Source organism: Nothoprocta perdicaria, unplaced genomic scaffold (assembly GCF_003342845.1).
Source record: "Nothoprocta perdicaria isolate Ctin4 unplaced genomic scaffold, notPer1 scaffold_18, whole genome shotgun sequence".
Taxonomy (NCBI): domain Eukaryota; kingdom Metazoa; phylum Chordata; class Aves; order Tinamiformes; family Tinamidae; genus Nothoprocta; species Nothoprocta perdicaria.
The window spans coordinates 5993433-6020842 of NW_020454982.1; the positions used below are offsets into that span (position 1 = coordinate 5993433).

Below are 27410 nucleotides of genomic sequence, written 5' to 3' on the forward strand. Positions count from 1 at the left end.
AACGTGCTCACCTCCCTCCTGCATAGCCGGCGGATCTTGCCCACCTGCACACCATGAGGCTCTGGCTCCTTAGTGAACAGCGTGCTCTGACCCTCCACCCAGACTTTATTTCATTGTCACACATTTATACAGCAGCATCATGTGACAGATGATAGACTGAGATCAAGACGAAGAAGAAAGATAACATCAGAGTTGTCCTGTTCATGCAGCTGCTGACCACCTTTCATTTTTCCCCAGAAATGCACCCTACAACACTGAAGCGTGAGCAGGAAGCACTACAGCGCTGCCCTGGCTGCAGCTCTCACTGCCTGCTGCATGACTAGATATTTCAGAATAAAAAAATAAAACAAGCATACTGCCCCAAAACCTTGGCAATCAGAGCAAATCCAAGCAACCATTTCAGTATACCTTCAGTTTTCTTTTTACTGGTAGGCCAACTTATTTTTCACTAGGCCCGTGCTCCCTCTTATTCACTTGAGAAAGTTGGCATGTTTTAATTTAATCCTAAAAACTTCATTACAGCTGTCTGGTTTTTGCAATATTTTAAGGGAAAGTGTAATTTACCTTTTCATTTTTAAACTATGTTTTGTTAAAAACCTTAGCCATGTTCAATGATAGTTAAAAAGTCAGATGAATAAAAAATTCAAATAAGCAAAACCAAAGACTCACAGGCAGATTAACCCACAGATAGTCGATTATTCTGAGGTATTGCTGTGGTATTTACATTCTTGTGCTAGCTCAGCAAGAGCTGCTACCTCTAGACTGCAATAATGTCCTGAGAAACACTAGCTCAGGCTCCAAAGAACTAACCAAACTGAACACAGTAGATTTAAAGTACAATCTACCTTTGGAGGTAATTTTCTCTCTTTCAATCCCTCCCTCTGTCCCTCTCCAATTTTCTACATATATGAATGAAACAGAAGCAAAGAGCAAAGACTACCATCTAGATTATGAACACAGAATTGAAATCTGAAGAATCAGAGTGCCTAATCCTAAGAATTTAATTACAGTTAATTATTAAGCAACTATTAAGTTCCTATTAAGACAGATCATGAGAGAATTATATTATGCCTTTTCAAAACTTGTCCAACTTTTCAAAAGGATATTGATACCACTCTGATGAATTCAGCAAACAGAGGAAATCACATTCAAGAAAGAAATACAAATAGGATTTTAAAGAAATACTTTGCCAAATGCATGGAGTTTACCTGATTATAGAGATTTCTCATTTGAATTATTTGGCAACAAGTAGTATTTCTTTGCTTTTTTTTATTTTTTCTTTCTTTCTTTTTTCTTTTCTTTTTTTTTTTTTTTTTAACAAACAAAACCAATGACATGAGTCAACAGGGATACTCCCACAGGAATCTAGGTTGATTTCTTTCGTTTTATAATAATAAAAAAAACATACATAATAATAATGAGAGTTAGGTCAATTATATGAGCTTCATAGTCTACTGGAAAAGTTCAATTAAAAAAACATATGGGCAGAAAAGGAAATACCATTACCAAAACACTTCTTTCTTCTGCTTACTCTTGAATTTATCTGAATAAGTTTAAAACAGCTTCGCAACTAAACCTTACTGCATTTTTTTCAAATCTTACAGTGTTTTTTCCAACTTAACAATGAATATTTGTGTTCTACTGCCAAGCACACCAGTACCCTCAGAAATACTTGAGAGAAATTCCCAGGTTTTGCAGTTTCTCAGCAAATCATAAAATCATATTCTCTTCCATGCTTTTTTCCTTTGGCTCCAAACACTATCCAAGAATTTTATGCTTCTACTATCAGGATATTTGACTAATTTCTATTAAGCAACTAATTCCTGCTATATGGGTATTGGATGGTATATTTTGAGATATTTCTACTGCAGTGTGCCAATTACAACAATTGACAATCAGCCACTACATTTTAAAAAATGTGTATTTTTAATGACTCGCTCACCATCACCCACATATGTATGTGCATCATGACATACAGCTTTCAACCATCTGTACCTCTTCCTTTATACACACACTTTGTATTATAAATTGTTTGACTATGAAGTATTTTGACACTTGACAACAGCAGGGCTGGGGGGAAAGCATAAGTACTGACCATTAGATTATAGCTGAAGTATTCTCTCCTTTTCTGTCCACCTCCTTGAGTTCCCTCGAGACCCAGGTGTTAATAAAATCAAACAAAATGAAAATGGGTAAATTATTGCAAGCTATGAACACCTACATTGTGCTATGCCTCACTAGTTTCCAATACCACCTCATTCTTGAGACAACCAAAGAAAAAGATGCAATTTCATTCCATAGACTGGATAGGATAAGGAAAGGACAAAAGAGACAAGATATTGCAATCCAAAGGTCAGTGACCCACTCCCTTGTATAATTACAGCATTTCATTTCTATCCTACCAATCTGTCTTTGGATGGCTGACGGTAAATTAGTAGCTAAAAACCGGCAATTTCTAAAATTCTTCAATAACTAGTAACTGAGCTTTAAAGCTGAACCATCAGATAATGAATGCAAATGTTGTTTTGTTATTTATTTTCTAACAATAATAGACCTACAATAAGACTGTCTGCTGTACTTCAGGAATCCTGAAAATAGATTTAATCCTCATCTTGAACAACACACAAGTTTTGAGGAATTTCAGAGATCTGTAACTGTACTTGAATACAAAATAAATCCAATCTTCTGCACTAGAGACTCTGTATAACTTATTTAAAAGTATTGCATTTAAAAAGACATTTTAAATGCTTTTGTTCAGTATTCCTAGTCTCACATAAAACAAATACCAGATTGTGTCCTTCCTTTTCTTTCGCTCAAGAAAATGTTACGCAGTAACAAAAAACGTGTGGCAATATTACTGCTGCCTTTTTTGCTAGTATATTTTAATAGTGTGTACCTGTATGTAGTCTTTGGTTTGTTCCTTCTCCAGGTGCAACGGTAAAGTCTGGTCTAGGAGACTATGCAGACTCTTTAGGCTTCTTCCAGGATAAAGCTCAGTCTAGGTGACTATATAGACTCTTCATGGTGAGATCTGGGAGGGAGGGAAAGTCACCACAGTAAGATGACAGCTCTACTCGTGGTGTATCATGTATAGCACTCAACAACTAAAATATGTGGCTCACCATTATTAATGGAGGTCAACATTTTAATTGCCTGCTAGTTATTGCTATCATAAAGGTGTCATATGAATCTTTAGATTATGATCTAGTGAGCAATTTGCCAAGTCTGATAGGAGGGAAAAAAAAAAAAAAAAATCAAAGAAAGGATTTTAACAAGATCAGTAGATCTGGTTAAAGAGCCAGTCCATAGTCATCTGATACACTGTGCAATGCCACTGATTTACCAGTCTCACATGCTCTAGTTCAACCTTTCAAATTTTGATGCAAGACAGTACACTGTATGTGCTATACAATTTTGCAGGAAACAAAGGGAGAAATAACTCTAAGGAAAGAGTGAGCTAATAGAACAAATCAAGTACTACTTGTTAAGAATACTGGAAATGTAACCGTTAAGTCTAGATATTTTAGAAAGCTCCAACCTTCACAACTGCTGGCAGCCAATCATGGGTCACACGGTAAGTTACAGCTTAGAAAAATTATGATACTCTTCTGCTTACAAAGTTGTCCATCTACAGAGAGTTCACCAGACCAGAGCAATCAAAATTTATGTTGAGGACATAAGTGAAGGAAGGGAGCCCATACCAAATGGGTAATAGATTACCATGTGAAGATGCCAGTTGGGCTGAACAAATTCCACCTAAGACACGAATATGGCAGGCACATGGAAGTTAAAAAGTGAAGATAGAACAACAGTATATATGTAGATAGAACAACAGTATATATGTATGTGCCTACACATATAGGCACAACAAGGAATACTCTGTTCTGTGCTTTTTTTCCCACATATAGGCTATAAGAAGTCAGTACTAAGCATGTTTACCACAATATTGATGCCACCACTAACATAGCGGGGGTTTTGACTGCTTCAGTCACAGGCATCCGAATTGTATCTGTTTTCAGGCTAACCAAAGGAACAGCGGCTGGCCCCCTTTCTTTAACTTGTTCGGTGGTGACACCAACATTTGTTACAGGTCTTAAGAGTGCATGTGTTCCATATTTCTGGATTTATATATTGCATGGATTTGACTGCAATAAAGAGTGGACAGAAAAAGAGGACTCTGGAAAGAGCATGTCAACTGCATTTTCAGGTTGGAAAAAAAGGTGGTTTTGATCGACAGAATGTGAAGTGTATGAAGTACAACAATTAAACAGAAGAGTAGATACTTTGAGCTCATTAAAATTTCTTTTGAAGATGAAAGTCATTAGATTTCAATGAGAACTTGGAGCGGGAGCTCACATTGACATAAAAATATTTAACCTGTATTCTACAGTGCTTCAAGCAATGGATAGTATGATAAATAATTGCCTGGCTCTAGTAACCACATAGAAGAAAAAAAAAGGATTACTCTAATCAAATACAGTCAACGTGGCATTGCCTGTTTCTGCGCTCCACATTTCATTCTGAGTTGTTCAGAAGTTTGCAGTTACAAAAAAGGAAATCCGGAGTTCTTAAAGAGGAAATTGTAAAGGATTTCTTTTCCTGTCACCTCCAAGAAAACTTTGATAATATTCAGGGTCAGTTTTTCAGCTGGCATGAGCTGCGCTAAAGCCAGTGGATCATTGCCAGTTTGTAACAGCTGAATGTCTGGTCTTACTTCATGGACTGTACTATTTTACTGTTTTTTCTTCTCCATGCCTCAGTTCCCTTTATATTTTTAAATACTGCCATTAATATCTAAGTAAAGTGTTTGTTGTCAGGAATACATGCTCTCCTCCTTTTCAGGATACAGGACTCACCTTTTTGATGTTCTAAGTTGCACTTAAGATTAATTGTTACTTATAATCCAGTATCACCCCAAGGCAGCAGCAGGTACTGCATAGGTAATACACAGGTATTTTTTTCAGTTATATGTTACACAAAAGCTCATCACCCTCAGTGCTCAGTGCTGAAAAAAAGCAAATGTTAACACACACCTGGACAAAGGCATAAACTCTCCTAAAAGGGCAGAGAGCCTGAGTCAGACTGCAGTACCCGCTGTGTGCAGGACTTTCTGGTTAGCTCACTAGGAGCCTGAAGGCAGAGACAAGGGGAGACGTGTCCAGTAAGGGGAGCATGACCTCCATGCAGTAAGTCACTGGCAAACCCAGGATCACTTTTATTAATTCACTGGATATACAGGCCCCATGCAATCGAGGCTGATATCACAGTGTGTCCTTCCTTGCAAAAGGAGGGGTATTTAATATGCAGAGACTTCGGGAAAAACAAAAACAACAGGAAAAGCATTTCCTATTCCTCTGTTCACACACACCTAAATGCTCAAATTGCAAATATTCAGTGTCACATGTGCTCTACCAAGCCCTCTTCGCACCCTAGTCATCATGGCTTCTATGTAAAATATAGCAGAATAAGCTGATTTTTATTTAGCATATAGGTACTTTCTGCAGGATAAAAATCCAGACAAAAATCTACATACTCTAAGTGCCTGGGGGCACTTTCATTTCAAAGTGCCTGGGGGACTTTCATTTCATTAGGAACCAGCACTAAGGCGTAAGTTGCTCCAGCCCAGCCCAGCCTCTCACTCACAGCCAGCCTGTAGCAACTCTGGGCATCCTTCCACACAGCAAACACTCCTCGTGCTGCACCGGCTCTGAAAACCTTTCCTTGTGTCCAGGCTCCAAAATGGTACCTTCTAGAAGCCAATCACCACCTGTTCTCCTTCACAGCCTTTCCTCATTAGCTTAACGAGGGGGCACAGCTCGTTGGGGGCTCAGCTCCTGCCTTTCTTGCCCAGTGCCAGGGGAATCAGATTCATCACAGGTGTGTAAATATAAAACATATATACGGAAACAAGATATATATATATATATCTAGGAAGGTAAAATATAAGCATTTTATCTGTATATACTGGAAACTGTCAATTTTTCGTTTCTCCCCTTTCAAGAAAATGCTCAAGGGGAAGCAACTGATTTTGAGAAGCCTTTTGATTTTTACAATAATCTTCTTCGCTTTCCCTGACTAACGGATTTTAGACAATACATTTCTGACTGACTTGAATTGATTAACAGGCTTTTATAGGGGGACAAGATAGCCACGAAGCCTGATAGTAACTGAAACTGTTTTATATATGGCAATGATTTCATTCTGACTAGAGAAAAACACCAAGCGTGTGATGTTAAGCCAGTATCTACTCATCTCTTCAAAACAGATAAAGAAAAAAAAAATATCCACAAAGAAAATATATAAACAGAATCTCAGCAAATATTTGCAAGGTTTTTTTGTTTGTTTTGTTTTTAAATATACTTAGTGGGATGAAACCTTTGGAAAAGAAGGTAAAAAGAATCCTTGAGAAGTACTCAGAAGAGCTGACATCCCAGCAATTTGCTCACTCAGCTGCTAATGGAAGAACCCCAATCAGGTTCTTGCTCTGGTTAAACATGCCAAAATGTTGAACCTGTATCACTTACATTTAGAACACCTTGACCACCCAGAAATTCAATTTTGGACACTTATGTCTCAATGTTCCTTACTTGAGCTTGTTCATAAAGTGTAATGAAAATATCTTCTGAACTTTGCTTTTACACAAGCCATTTGCAAAGGCAGGTTTATCAAAAGTTAGGAATGAAGGATGAGTGCCTGTGAAACACCACAGAAGCATATTCTGTTCACCAGCGCTGAGTGCCAAAACTCCTACGACTTCATGAAAAAAAATCCATACCTGATTAAATACCTCATATTACAACCTGATATGCAGTTACTGTAGGGTAATTATGCTCCTGTTGCAGATGAGATCCTTCACTGCCATTTTTGCTGGAAATTTCTTTTACCAAAACTGAGATAGGGCTTCATCTCACTGAAAAATGGTGGTCTGCTCCACTTTGAGTGACTATTACACAGCAATGGAAAGTTCTTTTATTGTGTAGCACTGCTGAAAAAAACATGGTGCACAAGATTTTATGCAGCAATTCGTGTGACTCTGTTCTCTAGTAAGACTAGTAAATACAAGGCCATGGTGGTGGGTCACTACCATAGAGCTATGTCCCAGTCACTTGCAAAAGTTGCAGGTGTACGGAGTCCTCTGCATTTGCAAAAGTCATTGAATAAAATCAGAAAAAAAGGATTTCATTAAGTCATTAAGAGCTTCCCAGAATTCTGCAGAAAACTGACTTCTGCTGTAATGCAGAATTTGAAACTACTATTGATACATTTAATAATACTAGTACTTTAAACAATTTTCTGAATATAAGATAAAAAAATACAGTCCAAATACTTGAAAGCAAGAAAGAACAAAAAGATAAAAAGCCCAAGAGCACCAAGATAAACTTACATTCAAATAAATCCTTCTTAGTACATCTCTGAGCAACCATTATTCTAAACACAATACACTTTAGATCACTACTGCAATAGAAAGATATCCCTTGGCGAGTTCATTACTGTATACTCCCATAATCAGACTATCTAGGACTAAATCTGAACGCAGAAATCAGATGCTCCATAGCATTTGATGTCTAAAAAATCCTTTGCTCTTGTAGTATTCATCATCCTATTATGTTAAATTTAGCTGGTCAAATTCTACTCTTATTCAAACTTCACATCTGTCAGCAGAGAGTGCACAAGGCATACATCAAGGCACCATTTAAGCTCAGCACAGGGAGAGATTTGATATTTGAAATACATTTTATCTTTTGCAAGCCATACGTTCTTCCAATAATAAATGTTGAAACAAGGTTCCCCAGGGTCAGGCAATTTGTGTTCTTTCCTACTCAGCCAAAGATGATACTAGGTAGCTAAAATAAAGAGAAATATTGTCATTTGGTTATAGCAGTGTAATGTGGTTGATATTATTTCTTCTGACGCTTTGGACACTTTGTTTAACAAGGAATTCAACATGGGCAGACTAGCTGCTGAGTACTTCCAGGCTGAGAGCTTGTGACAAGACTGGATTGTCAGCTCAAAGGCTGTGTCACCAACCTGATAAACGCGTACCCTGTAGAGAGGGACAGAGAGAACCAATGCCTGGTGAATGCTAGACTCTTAGCAGCTGATAAAACAGCAGCACTGCAGGCAGCTGCTGGCCTTATATGGCAGACAACAGCTGCAGACATCAAAAAAAAAAAAAAAAAAAAAAAAAAAAAAAAAAAAAAAAAAAAAAAAAAAAAAAAAGGGGAAAAGGAAGAACTGAGAGGAAAAAAGTAATTTAATCTGTACTGTTTTTATGAAGTAGATAAACTACTTATTTAACAATATAAACATATTCTAATGTTATCAGTTTGCCTTAAAAAAAAACATGAAAAAAACCCTGCAAGCCTATTCCTGCAGCATTAATACCCCAAGCATTAGAAGGGCCAGAGGGTAAATCCCATTAAAAATAACGGATTCTATTGAAACAGATGCTCAAAAAAACCCAACCAAACAACAACAACAAAAAACCCACTGAGGTTAAAATTTAGATTTACCTCAAGTAAGCAGAAAATCTGGCAGCAAGTGAAAACACTGTATGTAGTACTTACCCGTTCAGTACAATGTGCTAAATCTCTGCAGTCTTCATGGAAACAGAAGTCACAGAGGCTTAAGAATGTCCAAGATGAAAGAAGTCATCTAATAAGGTCATTTCTTCTTTGACTCTCTACAGAGGTAAAGCAAAATAGAATATGTAGGGGGAAAATATGCCTATAACATACACTTGGTTCTGGAGTGGTGCAAATACTGAAGTTTCTTTTGGCTTTATAGCAAAGAGTACAAATTACTAACAATATAGTAACTGCTTTAATCAGCTAAGATAATGAAGATGTAATGTCTGTGGGGTATCAAATAAGAGTAATGTTGAAATTCAGTTTCAAGTGGTCAATAAATGAGTAAGCAATAAAGAAATGATGAGTACTCTTCACACAACTTCAAATATACACATGAAAAGGCCCAGGTCTTTTGAACTATGTACATATATATTTACTCATAAAAAAATCATTTATTCAATTGAAACATTTTAAAACATTAATTTCAAAATTTGCTGCAGTTCCTCAAAAATTTCAGTACTGAAGAAAGCAGATAGGAGTAACAGTTAGCTGCATTTCAACTTTTTAATCCCATTGTCTATAGATAAAAATATTTAGCAAGAAAACAGAATTTGGTGAAGCATTTCACTGTCATAGATGTTTATTACTGAAAGCTTTTTTATTTTTAAAAGTACTGAAAACGGGGTTAGGTTTCCTTTAGACTTAATTTACTCCACCAAACTGTCCCCATAACTACTTGTTCATTTAAATCAGGTGCACTTGCGCACCTGAAATTGATTTGTAGTTTGGTTTTTAAATATATATATACACACACACACATATATATATATATTATTCAAAGATATTGTCCCTATCATCAGGTAAAGCAACTAAATAGGTCCTTGAGCAAGTAATATCCTATGTACAAGTTTAGGGATATTATTTAGGGATATTATATTTCAGTCTTCTGAAGCTGCTCAACAGCATGAGTCTTGGTGTGTCCAAAGCTATCACTTGAAACATTGAGATTTGAATTTTAAGGGCTTTTGAAGCACAGGTGAAACTAATAGGGCAATTTTAGCAGCTGTAATACTGGAGCATGCGTGTGTACAGCATTATATACAACATCAGACTGATAGTTGACAATTGCCAGAAAATGTCAGATGGTTTATACAATGACTTGTTTCTCAGCTTGAGCCTCACAAATATCTCAACCAAAAATCCTAGATCTATTTTTTCCACATAGTATTTTTGCGTTTGTAACTGTTTCCAATTTGTCATAGTAGCACTTTCCATTCAACCATCTAATACACTCTAGTATACATAATATTTTATGAGAGCCTCTGCAGAACAACTACCTTAGGCTTTGGGACTTCACAATGGTTTTGATTTATTGAAAGATAAACCTTCTCCTATGCTTTTTCTTTTTAAATAATAAACTGGAAATAACCAATCCAATACAAAAAAATGCTAAATAACTCCTTTGAAATTCTAATGGAGGCTGGTTGCACTTACAATATCATTCACTTCAGATTTTTTGTGTTGATTTTTTACTTGCATATGTTGAATATATACAAATATATTTCTATACTGGACTGCTGAAACACAGAAACTTGGGTTTGGTGTAGCTAGCGTGTTAAAGTTGGATTTAGAAGCATGATATAAGATTCTTTTATAATATTCCAGTCTTCACATTTTCTCTTGACTATTAAATTAGACATGATTTCTCATCTGTTTTCTCATTTCTCTCCAGGCTCCATCTCTAGTTCATTCTATTGCTGACCAATGTTTGCTCCATTGGGCTTTTTCCTTTAGGATCAGGGCCTGTAGCAGAGTTTCCCAAAACACTTTTCCAGGCTTGCTCTTCCTCAGAACCCTGCCTATCTTTGCTATCACCAGCCACCATTTTCTGAATGCAGTTAAGTGCTTATCACTTAAAACTTTAAGTGCTAATTGCTTAGTAATGAAAACTTTAATTGCTGGGAGATTAAACCTTTAATTGCTAAGTGGCTGGCAGAGTTCCAGTCCATAACAGCCAAGATTCACTAATATAACATTTTTCTAAATGCCCTTTCTATGGAAACTACCCAATATCCAGCATGTGCAGGCCCAGACAGTTGCTAAAATGATTGAGAAAAAAATGCATCAGAATTATCAGGAGAGCTTACGAAAGCAATGGCTAATTTAGGAATAATATTTTAATGATAATTTTAGAATGTCTAGATTATCAAAAACAATTCCTCCTTTTAATTTAATGTGCATGTGTTCTCAAATAAAACCCCTCTATAAAAATTTTTTCCTCTATAAAAATTTTCTAAAGAAATATACTCAGGTTCATCCTGACCTAGTTTTAAGGATGGAGACTCTGTTGTGTTCTCACTGATAGATCTACTAATCACTGCCAGAATTATTGTGTAGTTTAAAGAACATTTCTCACCTTCTAGAACAGTTTTGCCATCTTGATTTTCATAATTTCTGAGGAAATACTGCCAGAAATCAAGCAGATGATCCCCTGTAGACCATATATTCTGCTCTTTTATTGCAAGTGCTGATGGAGCTAAGTAGAGGTTATACTTGCACTGAATTCTGAACAGGGGGAGACAGGCAAACCAAACTGTAAATTGTACTGGAATGAATTCTTCAGTCTGCTGGCCAGTTTCTAGAATTAGTGGAAGAGACATCATGAAAATAAGTAAAAGAGAACATTAATGTGCCTTCTCTAACATCTTTATTTTCAGTTTGTGTTCAAAATACCCACCATCTTATAGATCTCTCTCACGCCACTTTGTGAGGGGCCTGAACCATGTTCCCAAACACAGGAGGACAGGATGGTGTCTCTGGCTTTTACCTTGAGAGCCACAGTATGAGAAGCTTCTGGCACTCTGATATTGTGTCAGTTTTTAATGCAAACTCTGGAAGTTCACGGACTCGACGCACTACATTCTGAAGAAGATAAATCACAGTTACTTCAAGCCAGCTGACAGCAGTTTAAGCAGCTACAATCATCAACCACCAAGGGAGTTTCTTCTTTTATCTTACTAAATGCAGAAGTATACCAGGAACTGGTAATATCACTGGACTATCAGGAGTCCCTGCTTTTACATAAATATCAGCAAGCGGTAAGTAAATTCTGTTGACGAAATGTAATAAAACAAAGACGGTTTCAAATATGACCATTCCCTGATGCATTCTGTAGCCCCGTCTTACTCACTTATTGCATGCTGCTGAGATTATAAGGTTTGCTTTTATCTGTCAGAAATCAATATTTCAAACATCGGATAAAAGAGGAAATTGAACTGGGAATAGGCTGAAGTGCTGTAAAAACTACAAAGCACAATTATCAAAAAGCACTTAAAGTACTTAATAGGACACACATATAAAAATGCTCAAATTAATGTCAGGGAACTATAATGAGAACTTTTTCTATGCTTTTTGATCCAAATGCAATGTAATTCGAGTGCAGCCTGGTCAGTCAATACAGTTTTCAATTTATATGAAACCCTAAGGATTTCAAGCAATCCATTTGCTAGAACTGAACCATTACATATGATTGGTTAATATTTCAGTTTATTGAAAATACATTATTTTGTGTAAGGTGTTTAAGCTGTTGAGGTTCAACCATTATAAACAGTTATGATAAAAATAGATCTTTGGGTAAACAAAGACTTTACAGTCAAGCTTTTAATAAATGCTACTATAACCAGAAAATTGGATTTTAAGAGGAGTAGACATCATAAGGAGAAACTGGGGTGGTGAGATCAGAGGGAAATGTAGTATATAACTGATGTTTATCAGCATGCATTAAGCTATGCAGGGACATCTTTGTAAAATGTTGGAAGTAATGGTTATTTTATGCAAAAAAAGTTCACTATTAACTTCAATACTTTCCCCTTAGATCTATATTTTCATTTATCATCTTTAATTCTATTGAGCTGAAGCTCTTCACAAAATATCTATGCCAGATCAGAGATCACTGCAGCATATGCACATACTAGTATTTATGGAAAATCTATTGTGTGCCCTTATATATTTTAGTACAAAAAATGAAGAACTGCAATATACACAGGAGTTACAGTTGGGATTTGAGCAACAAAGGCCTATAGTAAGTAAACAGCTATATTACACTTTTCTAACCTATACCACATATTTTAATATGGAACAACAAGAGTTTCTTGAGAAATGTTTCTTTGTGAAGTTATTCTTAGGCTTCATTTCTATACTTTAACCATAATTCTTTTTTTATGAGGAAATTTTAGTCCAAACACTATTAAAATTAACTTCTTATTTGAACTATATGTAACTCTTATTAACTACTGTGCTTTGGATCAGATTCCAATTGCCATTAACAGGCAAAACGTTCTGTCCTACCCAATATCTTTCCACTACTTCCTCATCACAGTTCTCGGTCTGATCCAATGCAGCCTCTTGCTTGTTTGACTACTTTTTATTTTTAGCTTCTTTTATCCAGGCTAAGTTCAAGCTTGTTTTCTTTTCTTCCTTTTCTAAGATGCAATTTTTAATTTCAATCCTTAAAATCCCACTTTGGGACATAATCTACTGCCTTAAATTCATCATCTTCAACCTCTACAGTTCTTCGTATGTCTAACTTTTCCTGCTTTTCTTATCAGCTTTTGTTTTTCATCTGCCGTTTTCCTCTGCAAACAATGCCAACCCATCACGCCATTTCATTTCTTTCCTATATGCCATCTCTCTCTTTTGCTCATACTTATTTTGTGTTAGCCTTCATAAATTGGTCTGTGAGATTGCTGCTTTTCAATATTTCGCAGCTTTCCCCAAGCTTGCTTTTATTCTAATGCCATCAAGAAATTCCATAAACTACAAGGATTAAGTGCATATGCAAATGAAAATGTAATAACATTTCACACAAAATATTATTTGTCTTTTGTAAAGCAAAATTTTAAACATAACCAACATAACCAACCTCAAAAATATCCTTGTAGACATGTAAAGATAATCTATATGCATTCACAGAAAAGAAACTGAATACAGAGCCAGAAACGTTTCCATAAGTACTTGTATATCATATGAGATGCTGTATGTGGTCTGCTGTCTGCCAATGTGGCCTTTATAGTTTCACACAGTGTTACAATTACATAAACCAGGTAACTGCTGGCTACCCATGAAGCTGGATAAAGCAAAAATTAGATGGGCCAAAAGCTGTTATCCAAACTCTGGTTGATAATATGGAAGTTTAATTGGGATAAGAGAAAAAGAAATGCTGGGAATTGAAATAAATGTGTCTGTATTGTCCCAGACAGCTGTCTCCAAAGACAGAGACTTCACAACATCCCAGGTAACATGCATTGTTGTATTACTATGGTGTCTTCAGTTTTTCAGATTTTCTGATTCAAGGTGTATAATCTTTTCCAAATAGTAAATATTTCCAAATAACAAAGTAATAAAGTAATATTTTGTTTAAAAACAGTCCGAGTGGAAACTATAATATGATCTGGTAAGGCAATTGTAGTTATGGCAGTTGTAAGGAATTGCATAATGTATTTCACAGAACCTTCCTCTTTTGGACTTTATTGTATTTTTCCTTCAATTATTAAATGTAGAAGCTTAACCTCTAAAGCAAATGCACTCGTCTTTACATGCACTTGAATTGTTACTGCCATTTAAAACTAATCAATGTTTTCTTTAGTACCATAATATCTTGTTTGCAAAGCACCTCTTTTAGAAATATTTGCACTGTATTCAGGAGGAAAATACGTTTCACATTCTAAGAAAAGCCTCCACATAAAAGAAAGAGGGCTCAATTCTTTTCTCAAAGTTTAGTTTAACTAAATTAACTACAAAAGCTAAAAAAAAAAGTGCATGAAGGGAGTTACTAGTAGGAAATACATCTGTGCTTATATCTATTACACAGAGAAATAACGTGCTGTACACCATGCTTATAGCCCTAGAGAAGTCAAGAAAATAAATCAGAAAGAGTTCAAACATGTAAGTATTAGGCTCTAGAATATATTATGTATATAACTATTCTATCCCTGTTTACTTTCATTAATGGTTACAAGGGAAAAATGTTTAAATATTATGATATTATTAATATTCAATAGATATTAATTATATTAATATATGAATATTACCCATATTTAAATATACATTCCTTGGAAATATTACATTATTTCTGACTTAGATGTTCAACTGCATAAAACTCTTAGGACAATAAGGAACCAATCAGAGGTGAAAAGTCCAAGCTGCTCCAGTAAAGTCAAAATATGCCCTCAGGGGCAGTTTGACAGAGACAGCAATGTCTGCATCACTTTGCTCTAGGAGGAAAACTCTAGTGGAGGTTTCTAAAGGAGTCTCCCAAGAAAAGACCTCAGAAAGTAGTTAGAAAACAAAGTTAAGCAATGCAAGCACCCCTCAAGACTCAAGTTCTGCAGTTGTGCAATAAGAAAAAGTCTTAATGAAGAAAAAATGAAATTGCATAAAACTCACATATAGGTTTTCTTCATTTCCAAATATAAATATCTATTGCTTCAATAAACAGATAACTCCAGTTCCAGCTATGTGTGTACTTATTGACACAGAAATCCATTGTTTCCAGTAAGGTGGCAAGTGAAGAAGTCATAAAAACTAGTTAATAAAAATTATCATAATTGAGCATTTGTAAATAATATTAATAATAATAAAAAAAAGCTGTTAAAGTGCTTAAATTTATGTTAAATGTTAAAATGTTAAAATTGATTTATGATTCAATTCCTGTGAGGGACATGGGCTTCTGCAGAATATTGGTGGTTCTGTCTCATGCCACACATTCTGCTGAAACTTCCAAATCCTTTACCCCTGCCTTGAGCTCTGCACTGCTTTCAGTTGAAGGTTGGTAATATTAAGGGTGGCAACAGGTGAGTTATTTTCCACTTTTAGACAAAATAGAGTGCAGAGTAGATCTTCAAAACTTTGTAGACTTGTAAATATGTGTTCAAATCATGCAAGGAGCTGAATGTTTTTGAAACTCTGATTGCTACAAAAACAATGACCAAATTGACAAATTTGAAAGTAAGGATGGAGACTTTAAACCTCAAGGACAAGAATTCACCTGATCAGACAGAAGTGCTCACCTCTGAAAATTATGGCTTTCAAAAATACAAGCATCTCAAAACGAGCTAAGAAACAGACATAAAGGAATTAAACACTCCCCAAAAAGGAAGCTGAAAAGTTTCAAGGAATAATACAAGTGGATTGAGGAATATAGAGTGCAAATCCTCACAAAAAAAAGAAAAAAAAAAAAAAAGTAGAATTATAACCCAAAGCATTGGACACAGTGACTTTCCACAACACAATGAGATACTCTGCCAAAGCATTTGCCACCAATTTATTTGCTGCTGCACACTGAGGAAACTGAAGTCTTGCTCCTTTGCTAAATTACATGTTTCAGAATTAATCATATAGCCTGCAGCAGATAGCAGATGCTTTATAGGGCAACTTAGAGCTGACAGTCACCTATTACTGCTCATTATTTAATAGCACTGCTTTAACTCTCCTGTGATTGCCTTCACTGTTGGGTAGTCTTTCTTACAGGTTTATGTTTTCACAGTTCTTTTCCAGGGCTTTCTGATGAGATTCACACCTGCTTCCAAACTATAATATTGACTTCAGTTGTCTGGTGTATAACAAGCAGCTTGAAACTTCCTGTATGGTTTATTCTAGATGAACGTAAACTATAAGCATCGATTTTTTTTCTCTTATTATCTAATGATCATAAGATCACAGCTAACAAAATACATTTATGTTTTTGGTATTATTTGCTGTTTCCTACTAGATCCATATAGAGAACAGTCTAAATAGAATGATGGGACTTTAAAAAAAATCTAACCTCTCCCTCATACTGTCAGAAAACGCATTTTGTATTATTTCTTTCTAAAAACAAAGCTAAAACAAAGCCTCATGAAATTAGAATTTACTTATTTTTCTTCTGAGCTTAATAGTAATATACTAATATTCTTTTTTTCAGGGACTCTCAGTATTTCTGTGAACATGATTTTGATTTGCTTCATCTCTGTGTATTTGCAAAGATCTCTGGAATGGGAGTTTATCTGTTTAATGAAATTTGAGGAACTCCACTGAATTCAGTAAAGTTTCCCATTTTTTCATTCTAACTGGCATCAGATCTTGGTACAGATTATTCTTTTACAGCACCAAAAATCTGTTAATGTAACAGCTGTCAGGTTATGTTTAATATTAATTCTACAGAAGTTTTAAATGATAATGTTCAAATACTTGCATGCAGGATTTGGTAATCTATTAATATTTTCATCATCTAGAATGATAAAAATGTCCATATTTTGCATAAGCGATCTTGAAAATAATCTGGTTGGTTACAAGCTCCCTGTGAAGCACCTTCTCCTACACTTAAACAAAGATTAACACACAAACCGTTCCCCAAAACAGCCACTGCACAACAGTGTAGATCATAGAAATTAGTTCATCCAGTGATTTCCTTTTATTCTCCAAGATTGTCTTTCCAGGTGGCCTTAAATTAAATATTTAATTAAGGATTATTAAGTAATTGAAGCAGCATTGAATTTGAATTTTACCTTCCAGTTTTACTACAAAGCCTTTTTAGAATAAGTATAGAAATAAAGAAAATATCTCCATTTACAAAAGATGCAAAAGGCAGTGAGACCATGCTGGGTACTTGCATAGGAGTAATGGGTTATGCAGACTTTCTCTCCTGGGTCACTGGTATGAATCTGAGCTGAGATAGCAGTGACAAAATGTCAATGTCTTTTTATGGCTCTTTGCTTGAAATCCTGACCCTGTTAGGTCAATGGTAAAACATCAGTGGTGCCGGAATTTTCACCTTTTGAGTCTCTGGCTTGTAAAAGGAATTAGAGCCTGACTCAGCATCCATTGACTTTAATTGGAGTTATATTAAGTTCAAGGCCTACATTTTTGAAAGGCTTTAGGTAGTGCTTCGCTTAAATCCTTAGTGCTTAAATCCTTAAAATTGACTGCTTTTCTGGGTAAAATAAATAATAAAATGGTGCTAAATATACACAATATCAGACCATATCCATATGCTGACTGCAAGTCCTGTTGTCGCTCCTGTAGCCCAGCATTAGCTTAGCCTCACAGTACTAAGCTCCCACTTCCCACCATTTCTCTTTCCTCTTCTAAGATCTGGGAAAAAGTCCAAGACCTGCAGAGCTTCTCTGCTCCTGCAGTGAGGAGACCAAGGGGGTGAGGGACTCAGCACGACCAGTGCTCTCTCCTCCCTGACCAGCAGGATGCATTCTGCACTACTGGAGGGAGCTGCAATTCCCATATCACATGCTTTCCAGTGATATTTCAGTTGTACAAATGCACAGTTCAGGCATGTGCTCTTTGAAGTACTTAGCTATGCTGAAAACCACCCAGGAATTAAACTGGATGAAAGCATGCTTAAGACGTTGTTGGAGGTTTAATTACCTTTGCCTTTTTTCCTCTTCAGTGGGAGTTCTGAATTCTAGAAGAGTAAAACTCCAGTCTCTACTGTATTGAAATGATATTTTTTTAGCACTCCAATCATTGTCTCTACTTGACTAAGACATTGCTGTGCTAAAGCAGGTGCATTTACTTTCCAAGTATTATTTTACTAATCAATTGAAAAATTACCTCCATGAATGACAGAAGAGCAGACCTTTGGAGTATTTCATTAAAAGGAGCAAACATTAATTACAAATCCAGTCCAACCTTTTGCAGACATAAATTATGGGACAGATCTATTTTCTCCATGCTTAATTGCAAGCAGTGACTAGCTCTTTAAATTATTATCTGCAAGGCATGAATGAAATTAGAATAGATTTGATGATATTCTCAACATGCATTTGTATCTAGATAATTTGGCTATGTATTATCTGGTGACATAAGATAAGTACGTGAAACACTTTTGAGATACCAAATGGTGACCGAGATGACCATGAAAGACATAGGAATTGCAAAATGAAATTGCAAATGCCAAGTCTTTGCAGACAGGATATTCTATCTGCAGGAGTAACAAAGAATAATCAATATTTCCCAAGCATTTTTATTCCAAAATCTTTAGTTGCTCATAACTTTCTAGAATATTTCTGTTTCAAACAGCATATTCCAGGCAATATCTTTACTGGAAGATAGTATTTAATTTTTATTAAAACAACTGATTTTCTAAAGAGGTAAAATAACCTTCTCACAGAATAAAAAGGGTAGAAATTCTAAATTATGGACAACTATAGCGCTGACATATTTGGGATGAAATTGAACTCTGCCAGAAAAATAGATGAGTAAACTGCCTTTGACTGTTCTGCTGAGAGCCAATTCTGATTTAACCATGTTTGTAGATGAAAAATAGAATTTCAAAGACATTCAACAATAGCCAAATTTTCAACACTTCATTTTTCCTAGCTAACGCATGGTTTTTGAACATGTTATTTGTTTGATTTTTTTGAAATATCAAGAAATTGCAAAATTTTGTCTTCATTTGTGCTAGTGTACTCCAAAACTCAACAAGGCTATCTTTCCCTAGCCTTTGTCAGTAGTTTAAGTCAGAATCACTGAAAACAACCTTCCTTAATTTTAAAATAGACTTAACTAAAACTCTCTCTTTCCTATGTTCTAACTACACCAGTTTTAGATCTCTGCCCTTTTTCTAGAAACAGGAACTATTCCACAAGTAATGTTGATCATGGAAATGATACATACTATTATCACGATCATATAACAAAATTCCATTTCTAAAAACCTCTTAGCTCAGTGTGTTAAAAAGAGAAGGAGCAGAATAAAATTAAGAATTAAACTTAGTCACGATGCAAATAAACTACTACAAATCTCTCTGACCAGATCAAGTGTGAGGCAAAACCTATCCTGAAGTTTCAGGATATTAAGAAATGGAGATTTTCCAGTCCTTCTCAGAACTATTTCTGAGAAGTTAATTTATCACTGTCATAATATGTAAGCGACACTGTACATATGTCGATGACAGTAGATGCAGTTATTGTGATAAGAATGAGGAATAGATGTAAAATAAAAGGACTATTTTAAATACAAATTAAAAAAAGAAAAATATCCACATGTAATCATTAATTATGTCATTAGAAGAATTTTCTGTAAAGCAAGCAAGCCTTCCTCTGTAAGAAACATGGTTCTTCTGTAGCACAGATCACGGACAAAGAGCCTGAAGACTCTGAATGGGTTCTGCCTGACCCACAGTTTTAGTCTCCATCTACTAAAGCAGTTAATCATTTGACACTGCATACTTAAAAAAAAAATAGATAGATAATGACTTGCTTGGAATTTAATTTACTTGTGCCATGATACAATAAATACCAAACTGAATTCTTATGGTATTAATTATTAACCTAGAATAGTGCTTTAGCTTAAAACGCATTCCTTGTCTTTGATATATTTCATGAACACATTTATAAGTATTTTTACAACATTTTCAAATATGCTGAAATGGTAAACAAGTCCAAGACACCTTCTAATATTTGGAGGTAATACAACCACTCATCTACACTGCCAGAAATAAGAAGTTTAGAAGAAGGAAGAGTGAAGTAAAGAATCCCTCCTATTTTCTCTGATTTTGGAAGTAGTTGTGTTCCTTTTTTTTTTTTTTTTTTTTCCCTCCTCAGAATTTCAACCTAATTTAGAAGTGAGGAGTTAAAGATTGATTTGGAGCTTGGGAAAAGCATTCAAGCAGAGGACTGCTTGGGACAGAGTGAACCCTTTAACCATATTGCCTGAGAAAGTTAAGGTTTGGCAATCCATTCTTGGGAATGATAGTATCATAGGTAATCTATTTAATTTGGAACCAAAATCACAGCACCACATTGCATCGAAAATGAAGGGGATCTCCTCATCCGAATGCAATGAATCATCTTTTACCAGACATCATTTTTACCTGGGCAATCTTCTCAGTCTTAATAACTTAATTAAATTATAACAAAAAATAAACTAGTGTTGTAAATATTATTCTCCCTAAAACCATCCCAATCTTAAATTCTGATCTAGACCTAGTCATTAAATAAGATCCTCTTTAAACTTCTTTAAAAAGGAAAACATCAGGCATGAAGAGAATTATAGGTTTAAACACCTTGCAGCTTAATAATATATATATAGTAGTAAAAAACACTTTAAAAACTGTGCGAATCTAACACCAACATAGTTTGTAAATTGTGAAGAGGTTAGAGTAGAGAAATCATAATATTGGCTAAATGTGAGGCTTGAAAAATAAGATTTTGTTTGTTTGTTTATCAGGGCCGTAGAAAGAATGGAGGAAGAAAGTATAGGTATTTTCAATCAACTCATAGTTTTCAGGTCATACAGGATGTTTTGCCCCAGCATAACACCCCAGCATAACCCATCCCATATAATAACTGAGAAGCCCTTGTAGAGAGGTGCCCATGGCCATCAGCCATGCTGAGACTTCAGCATGAACTCTGGAGGCCCAGGCAAGCTGATCACCCTGATTAGTGGTAGTGTGGTAGGCAACAGAGACACACTCAGAGCTGACAAGGACGTGACAAAACACAGCAGTACCATCTTGGAAATTACGAGTAGTTCCCATTCTGATCTTTGTTACTTTCCTTCTCCATCAAATTCTGAAATAATATGTAAGCGTAACTTCAGTACTAGATCTTCACAGATAAAGAAACAAATGTGTATGGAACAGGGAGATATATATGTTTAAGGATTTTGAAACATGTTGACTCCTGTCACCAGTCTACCTTATTTTTCCTCACTTTAGCCCATTTTTGTGTATTTACTTGCGATACAACAGGAGAGAACAAAATATTATCATAATTATAATTATTATTATTAATGATCCACTTCATTCCAACAATTACATATTCATCTGGTTGTAAATTACAAAACAACCTTGTTGCTTTTTGTGTAATCTCTGCAGGCCGAATGCTTGTAGTCTAGCAGGGTTCAAATAGTTGATCTGTCTTTTTCTGACAGCAGAACATGAATGACAATTTATTTTGGCTAAAACAAGCAATTTTGGCTAAATTTATATTCTTCATGGGGTATCTGCCATCACAAACAAGAAGGGGATGTAGTTATAAGTATCAGTACATTCTAGTCAAAAGTAGAATATATTAAATCAAAATTTACAGTAGGCTAAAAGGTGGCTGCTAAGCCTTCCTATTAAATCTTCATAATAAGGTGGTGACAAGTTAGAACTCTTATAAAGAGCTTTATTAAAAAGGGGACAACCACCAGGATAAAATAATATTGAGAAATAAAATTTACCTTGGATTAGTTTCATGTAAACATAAAAAAAAATCAACTTCTGAGAACTCACATGAAAAACATAATGTAGTTAATATTAAATACAACGATTATGCAACCTTTTACTTTTACAGTTTGTGTTCTTTTGTCCTTGATTTCAGCCCTGTTTTGCTTATGATTAATGAATGACTCGCCTTCAGTACTCTTTCATTTATTTCATACCTCATTATGAATTGGGAAGGGCCATTTGTTATTTGAAAATAGCGAAGAGAACATGCATACAAGTTGGACTGTGTTCATAAACACAAATGACATTTTTATAAATAAATTACTATTGCCCAGTAATATATCTTATTAATAGTTTATATGTTGCAACTGCTTCTGATAAAATTCTAAGAAACTTGGTTAAGCAATGTATGTGACATGATTCTTACTCTCATAGAGTACCAGGTGATAATTTGGGCATATGTTCTGTATGAACATCGTGAGTGTCTATGCACTGCCCAATCATTCTCACACAAAAATACTAAATGACACCTGATATATTTAACTGCTTTCTGATTTTAACTTTTCAAAAGCCTACAAAACAATATCCTATGCCTTCTCTTGTATTCTTTTTTGGAATTACTTTAGCAGAGTTTGATGCTTCATGATGTTATGCTATTATACTGTTAACATCCAGGTAAGGAAAACACCTTGGCTAGAAGAGATAAGAGAATTTTTATGTATATTAAGTCACAATTGTTAAAACAAAGACGATACATTCTTTGCATTAACAACAAAGATTCAAACTACAGTTCATAGTAACTCATTCTTTCTATTATATCCTTTTTATTTTTGATAGTTACTTTTAACTACAGCATTTGGTAGTTGCAAAGCATATATTTGAGCAGAAAGATTTGGCCTGGGTGACACCTATCCTTAATAAGATTCTGGGGAGCTGTCAAAGGAATAAATCAAAAAGTCCGTATTTTCTCTTAGTTTAGTAGAAGCAAATCCTTAAATCACTTGGGAATTAAGACAAGAGGCATCAACCATATGAAAATATCTGAGATAAATTGATACACTGATAGTTATGGTGGGCTACAATATCATTTGTGCAGATATGCCCAGGCTGATTCAGGACTGACTGATCTGGTGATTTATGGCAGTGTGGCTGGAGCCCTTCACCTCCAGAAGACAGCACAGGTGCTCTTCTACTGTAGGCAGCAGTATCTGCCCTGAATATTTTTGCCCCATCGTATTTGCAGCTGGATCATAACCGTGAGCTTTATTCAGGTGGATGCAGAAGCTATCTTTGGCTGAAAGTAAAACAGAGTCCATTGACTTTATAAACAGAAATGTAAAAATCAACCCTAACCAATTGCATACTATTTCCCCCCTGCACAGTATGCATGGCTCTGTGTGGTGCCAAGTTCAACTGCTTAAATGTTGTGTCATCACTAAAAATAATATAACTCTGAGCATGGTTAGTAACTGCAGGCTGACCTTCAGCCTTGGCTTTGCTTAATATTGCGGCTTTATGTTTTCCCCTAATTTGTTCAGAACTCTTTGTACCATGGATTATTAATCTATAACTAAACATTGTCCTTGGTGTTCATCTAGCTGACGATATTTGGAACCAAAGCAAAACTATTATCTTTTCTTTGAATTTTGTAAGCACATTCATTCCAGCCCTTCATTCAGCTTCCTCTTCCCACAAATTTCAGTGCAAACTGTACAAGAAAGTTACTATTTACTTAGGATTATTGCTTAAAATCACATCACAAAAGCATGTTTGATGCACTTCAAAATTCTGTGAAAGGGACCTCCTTAATCCCAAATCCCTCCAATCCCCAAACTGTCCCCTATATTACTGCTAAGCAGTATAATAATTTTCAGTGTGAATAAAGAAGGTAAATCTTAACAAACGTTACTACGTAATATTAAATGATAAAGCTGGCATCCAGTTAGGAATCGTGTTTTACCAGTGGGAGAAAAAAAAAATTCCTGATGCTGTAAGGAAAGCCTCCCACAACCAGCACAAATCTTTTGAAACCAGAGCCCATGGCCATGGAAGAGCAGAAGCATGCGAACATGCAATGATGATTTACCTCTAAGGATTTCAGTTTTTGTAAGTGACTTCCTATTTAAGCAACGGGATAAGCTATTATCCTTATTTAGTAGGATGAGAATTTACTGCATAAGATGAATGCTTAAAGAGAACTATAGACAACCTTAAACTTGTAGGCATTGCTTCTGTTACTTAGAGAAATGCAACTATTTTAAAATACCATTTATTCCTCATTCAGAATAGAAATGCCAGGAAAGATTTTTCAGAAACTGCCCAGTCTTTATTTTGACACAAAGCACTCCAGATGGCTTAATTGGATGTCTTTGCTAGCATTTTTATACAAATTTGAAACTGGAACCTAGGGTAACTCATTAGCCTAGCATTTCTAGACAGAATTGTGAGTTAGCCCTTCTCCCTCAAATCCATGAAAAGACTGAGCAAATAGGAGCAGTATTTTTCTGCTGTTTGCAAATCCCCAGAGAATGAAAACAAGTCTCCTCAGACTATCAAGAGCACTACATGTTTTTGCTTTACTGTTAACATAACAAATATAATTTTCCCAAAGCACTCTTAAAAAAAATCTCCCTCTTACCTCTGTAGAAAAACAATGTGTATATAAACATAGCGAGAAGGGATGACCTCTTCTTCCAAGTGATAAAATCATACAGTAGCAATATTATGACCCTCAAATATTGGGATATTTCTTCTAAATTGTATTTCTGCGCTTACTATGGTCCCGCAAAACAGATGGTATAAAGAAAATAGCCATTTAAAAAACTGAAACCACTTATCAGCATCTGGAAACATGAAGTGCAAAGCTAAGGCTGAAAGAATCTTAACTCTCTCTTTGCCTTTCCTTCCTTCACTTCCATCACGGACACTTATTTTCATGTGTGCAGATAACTTGCCAGAAAACCTCTGAGGGAATCACAGTCATCGCTTGCAGCCTCTTGTTCAGAGGAACAAGAACACTAGCTTTTGTTATGCAAAGCTCTGAACCTGTCTGTCTGTTAGGCACAGCTTTGCATTGCAGGCTGCTGCTTATTAACACCCTCCCAGGGCACCCACAGAGTCAGGGCTGCCCAAGCAGAACATACATTTATAAAAGACTCAACAAGGTCAAAATAGTCATAAACATCATACTTGTTAACTGCAAAAATGACAGAGGAGGAGATTCCTCCCTAAAGTGGTAGTGGGGCAAACTCACCAGTGGTGTGACTCCAAGCCCAAATATCAATTTGAATGCGCAAATGATATCTTTGGCACTCCCCATTGGCAGACATGTGCAAAACCATGGGAGCTTAGGCTACTGTACATATGATTAGATTCAATTTCATTACTTTTTAGACACTAGCTTACTTCAGGTTAGTGTTACCACTTTGGGTATTCATAAAGGATGTCTCGGAGAAGGCAATGCACTTGAATGTTCGGCACGTTTTAGGGATAGGTCTGAACGCATTATGCAGATTTTGTGCAAAGGAAAGGACGAGGGGACTGGCAGCGAAGAACTCAGAGCTGGAGCAAATGTGACGGTAAAACAAACTTGAAATAGCAAACCATCTGCTTTCTAATGGAAACAGCTCTACTTGTCAGCAACATCTAGAAAAAATGATTTCTTAGTTGGAGTGTGTAACCAAGGGAAGTAGCTTTTTTGCTATATGAGGTAATACACTCAAATGATGTATGACTTAGATAATAGTGTGGGTTAATGATCTTCAGCTGGATCAGGGAGTAAAACAAAGTAATTTCATAATACAGAACATGATGGATTAAATCATGTTAATACTGGGTATATACATTAAAGAAAATGATCTTTCTGGCATACTAAATGGCAAAATAAAAAGCACTTTTAGTAAGTTATATGATTAATTAGTCTGCCCTTTTATTTATGTACCATGATAAAGTAAAATGTACTACTTCTGGTTACCTCCCAGGCAATTATTCTAAAAGTTATATTGAATGCACCAGCTTCATTGTATTGCACCAGTCCATCAGGAACAACAAAGTATGTCCCTGTCACTGTTTTAAACCAGAGATTTTCTTTTTTTCTCTTCCTTCCTTATCCCCTTTGCTAGAGGTTTGTTGGTTTCTTGTCCATATATTTTTCAAATCAGGCAAAGATGAGTTAGAATACAATATGTAACAATCAGGCAAACAAACTCTTTTGTGTAGAGATTCACTAACCGGAGGGAACGCAAAAAAACGGAATCAGAGCTTTGCCATTTCCTGCCTATATGATTAACTGGATATTCTATAAATTTTCACTACATTTTCAGGAAATCAGCCTCATACAAAACCAAAGGAAAACAAGCTGGAGATGGATTTTCAAAGGAAGAAAATTCCAAATGAAAGTAAATATCTCAAATTTCAGAAATAATGGTAGGTTTAGAAGGGCAAATACTATTTTTGAAAAGACACTTTTGTCCCACCCAGAAACCGTAACAAGGAGGTAAGGCCAGAAGCTTCCTGCAGTACCAGATTTAACTGGAAGGAAAAAAAATACATAACACTAGCACTGAATGTACCTGGAAGTGTTGCAGTGACAATTCTTAAGCATATACTTCCCAGTAGGACGTTGTCTTCTAAATCTCATTACAGATGTTCTTTGGGATGGAGGTTCCAATTTTTCTCTTTTAGTAATGTCTTATGAGGCTGCAGAAATTAATAAAATACAAAAGATAAGTAATTTTTTTTTTCATCTTGACAATATGGACAATCTGGAAAAAAACCCAGAGATATGGGCAAGCAAGATATGGGCAGCCCTAAAATGCTAAATTCAAAATTCAAAGGTAAGTGTCTTTGACAGAAATAAAGTTGTGTCACAGGTCACTGGACTCAGGACTTTCATGGACTTATCCTAAGACATGCATGGAGAAGCAAGTCATGATTTTAGAACACTAGGCTGAAGGAAATGACTTTTTTCTTTTTTTTTCTTTTTTTTTTAGTAAAGAAAAGAACTATCTAAGAAACTTTGTTTCCACTTTGTTTGTTTGTTTTCTTTTAGCTAGTGCCAGAAATCTTGCTGCTACAGCAAGTACTAAGTACTTTAAGTTTCCACACAGAATTTAAATCACAGAAAGTGCTTTAAATTTCCACACGAGTTAGAATCCCCGTGTTCTAACGTTCGAATCCTGGTTTCTCGCACACAGAGTCCACCCACTGGTACCGAGTCAGTCTTTGCTGATTAATGTTTTGTTTGCAACATCACTAATGCTTTTTTCCCCACCCTGGGGTTTTACCTTCTCCACATGATGTGAAGCACGTCTCCACTGAAAATAAATTAGACCACAGCAAATATAAAATCCATATATCTTCAGCATTTGTTTCGTTGGGGCTTTTTTGAGCTTATCTGCTAGTGGAGGCAATGCTCTGTCATCAAGCTGTATAATGGCACTTTCCATATCATTCCATCTTAGCATGTATGAGTACACTTTGGGCTTCCATCCCCTCTGTATTGCTGGCCCTAAATTTAAATCTCATTAACATTCACAGGAGTGCTCTGTGCAGTTTGCTGGCATCTCAATTTGCTGCTAGTATAGAGAGGCCCACAAACTTTCCTCTTGTCAAAGAAATCTTGTCAATATCCT

At 35.6% G+C, this 27410-nt stretch overlaps 2 long non-coding RNA genes across 2 annotated transcripts; both read right to left on the minus strand.

The window, feature by feature from the left end:
* Positions 1-2930: 2930 nt before the first annotated feature.
* On the minus strand, positions 2931-8633 carry LOC112944964. Its single transcript, XR_003248898.1, has 2 exons — positions 8568-8633; positions 2931-3031 (listed from the first exon to the last, which is right to left on the minus strand). It is a non-coding gene; the product is annotated as an uncharacterized LOC112944964 (long non-coding RNA).
* A 2543-nt stretch (positions 8634-11176) lies between these two features.
* Positions 11177-26464, minus strand: LOC112944962. Its single transcript, XR_003248896.1, has 3 exons — positions 26349-26464; positions 11308-11492; positions 11177-11208 (listed from the first exon to the last, which is right to left on the minus strand). It is a non-coding gene; the product is annotated as an uncharacterized LOC112944962 (long non-coding RNA).
* Between the last annotated feature and the right edge of the window lie 946 nt (positions 26465-27410).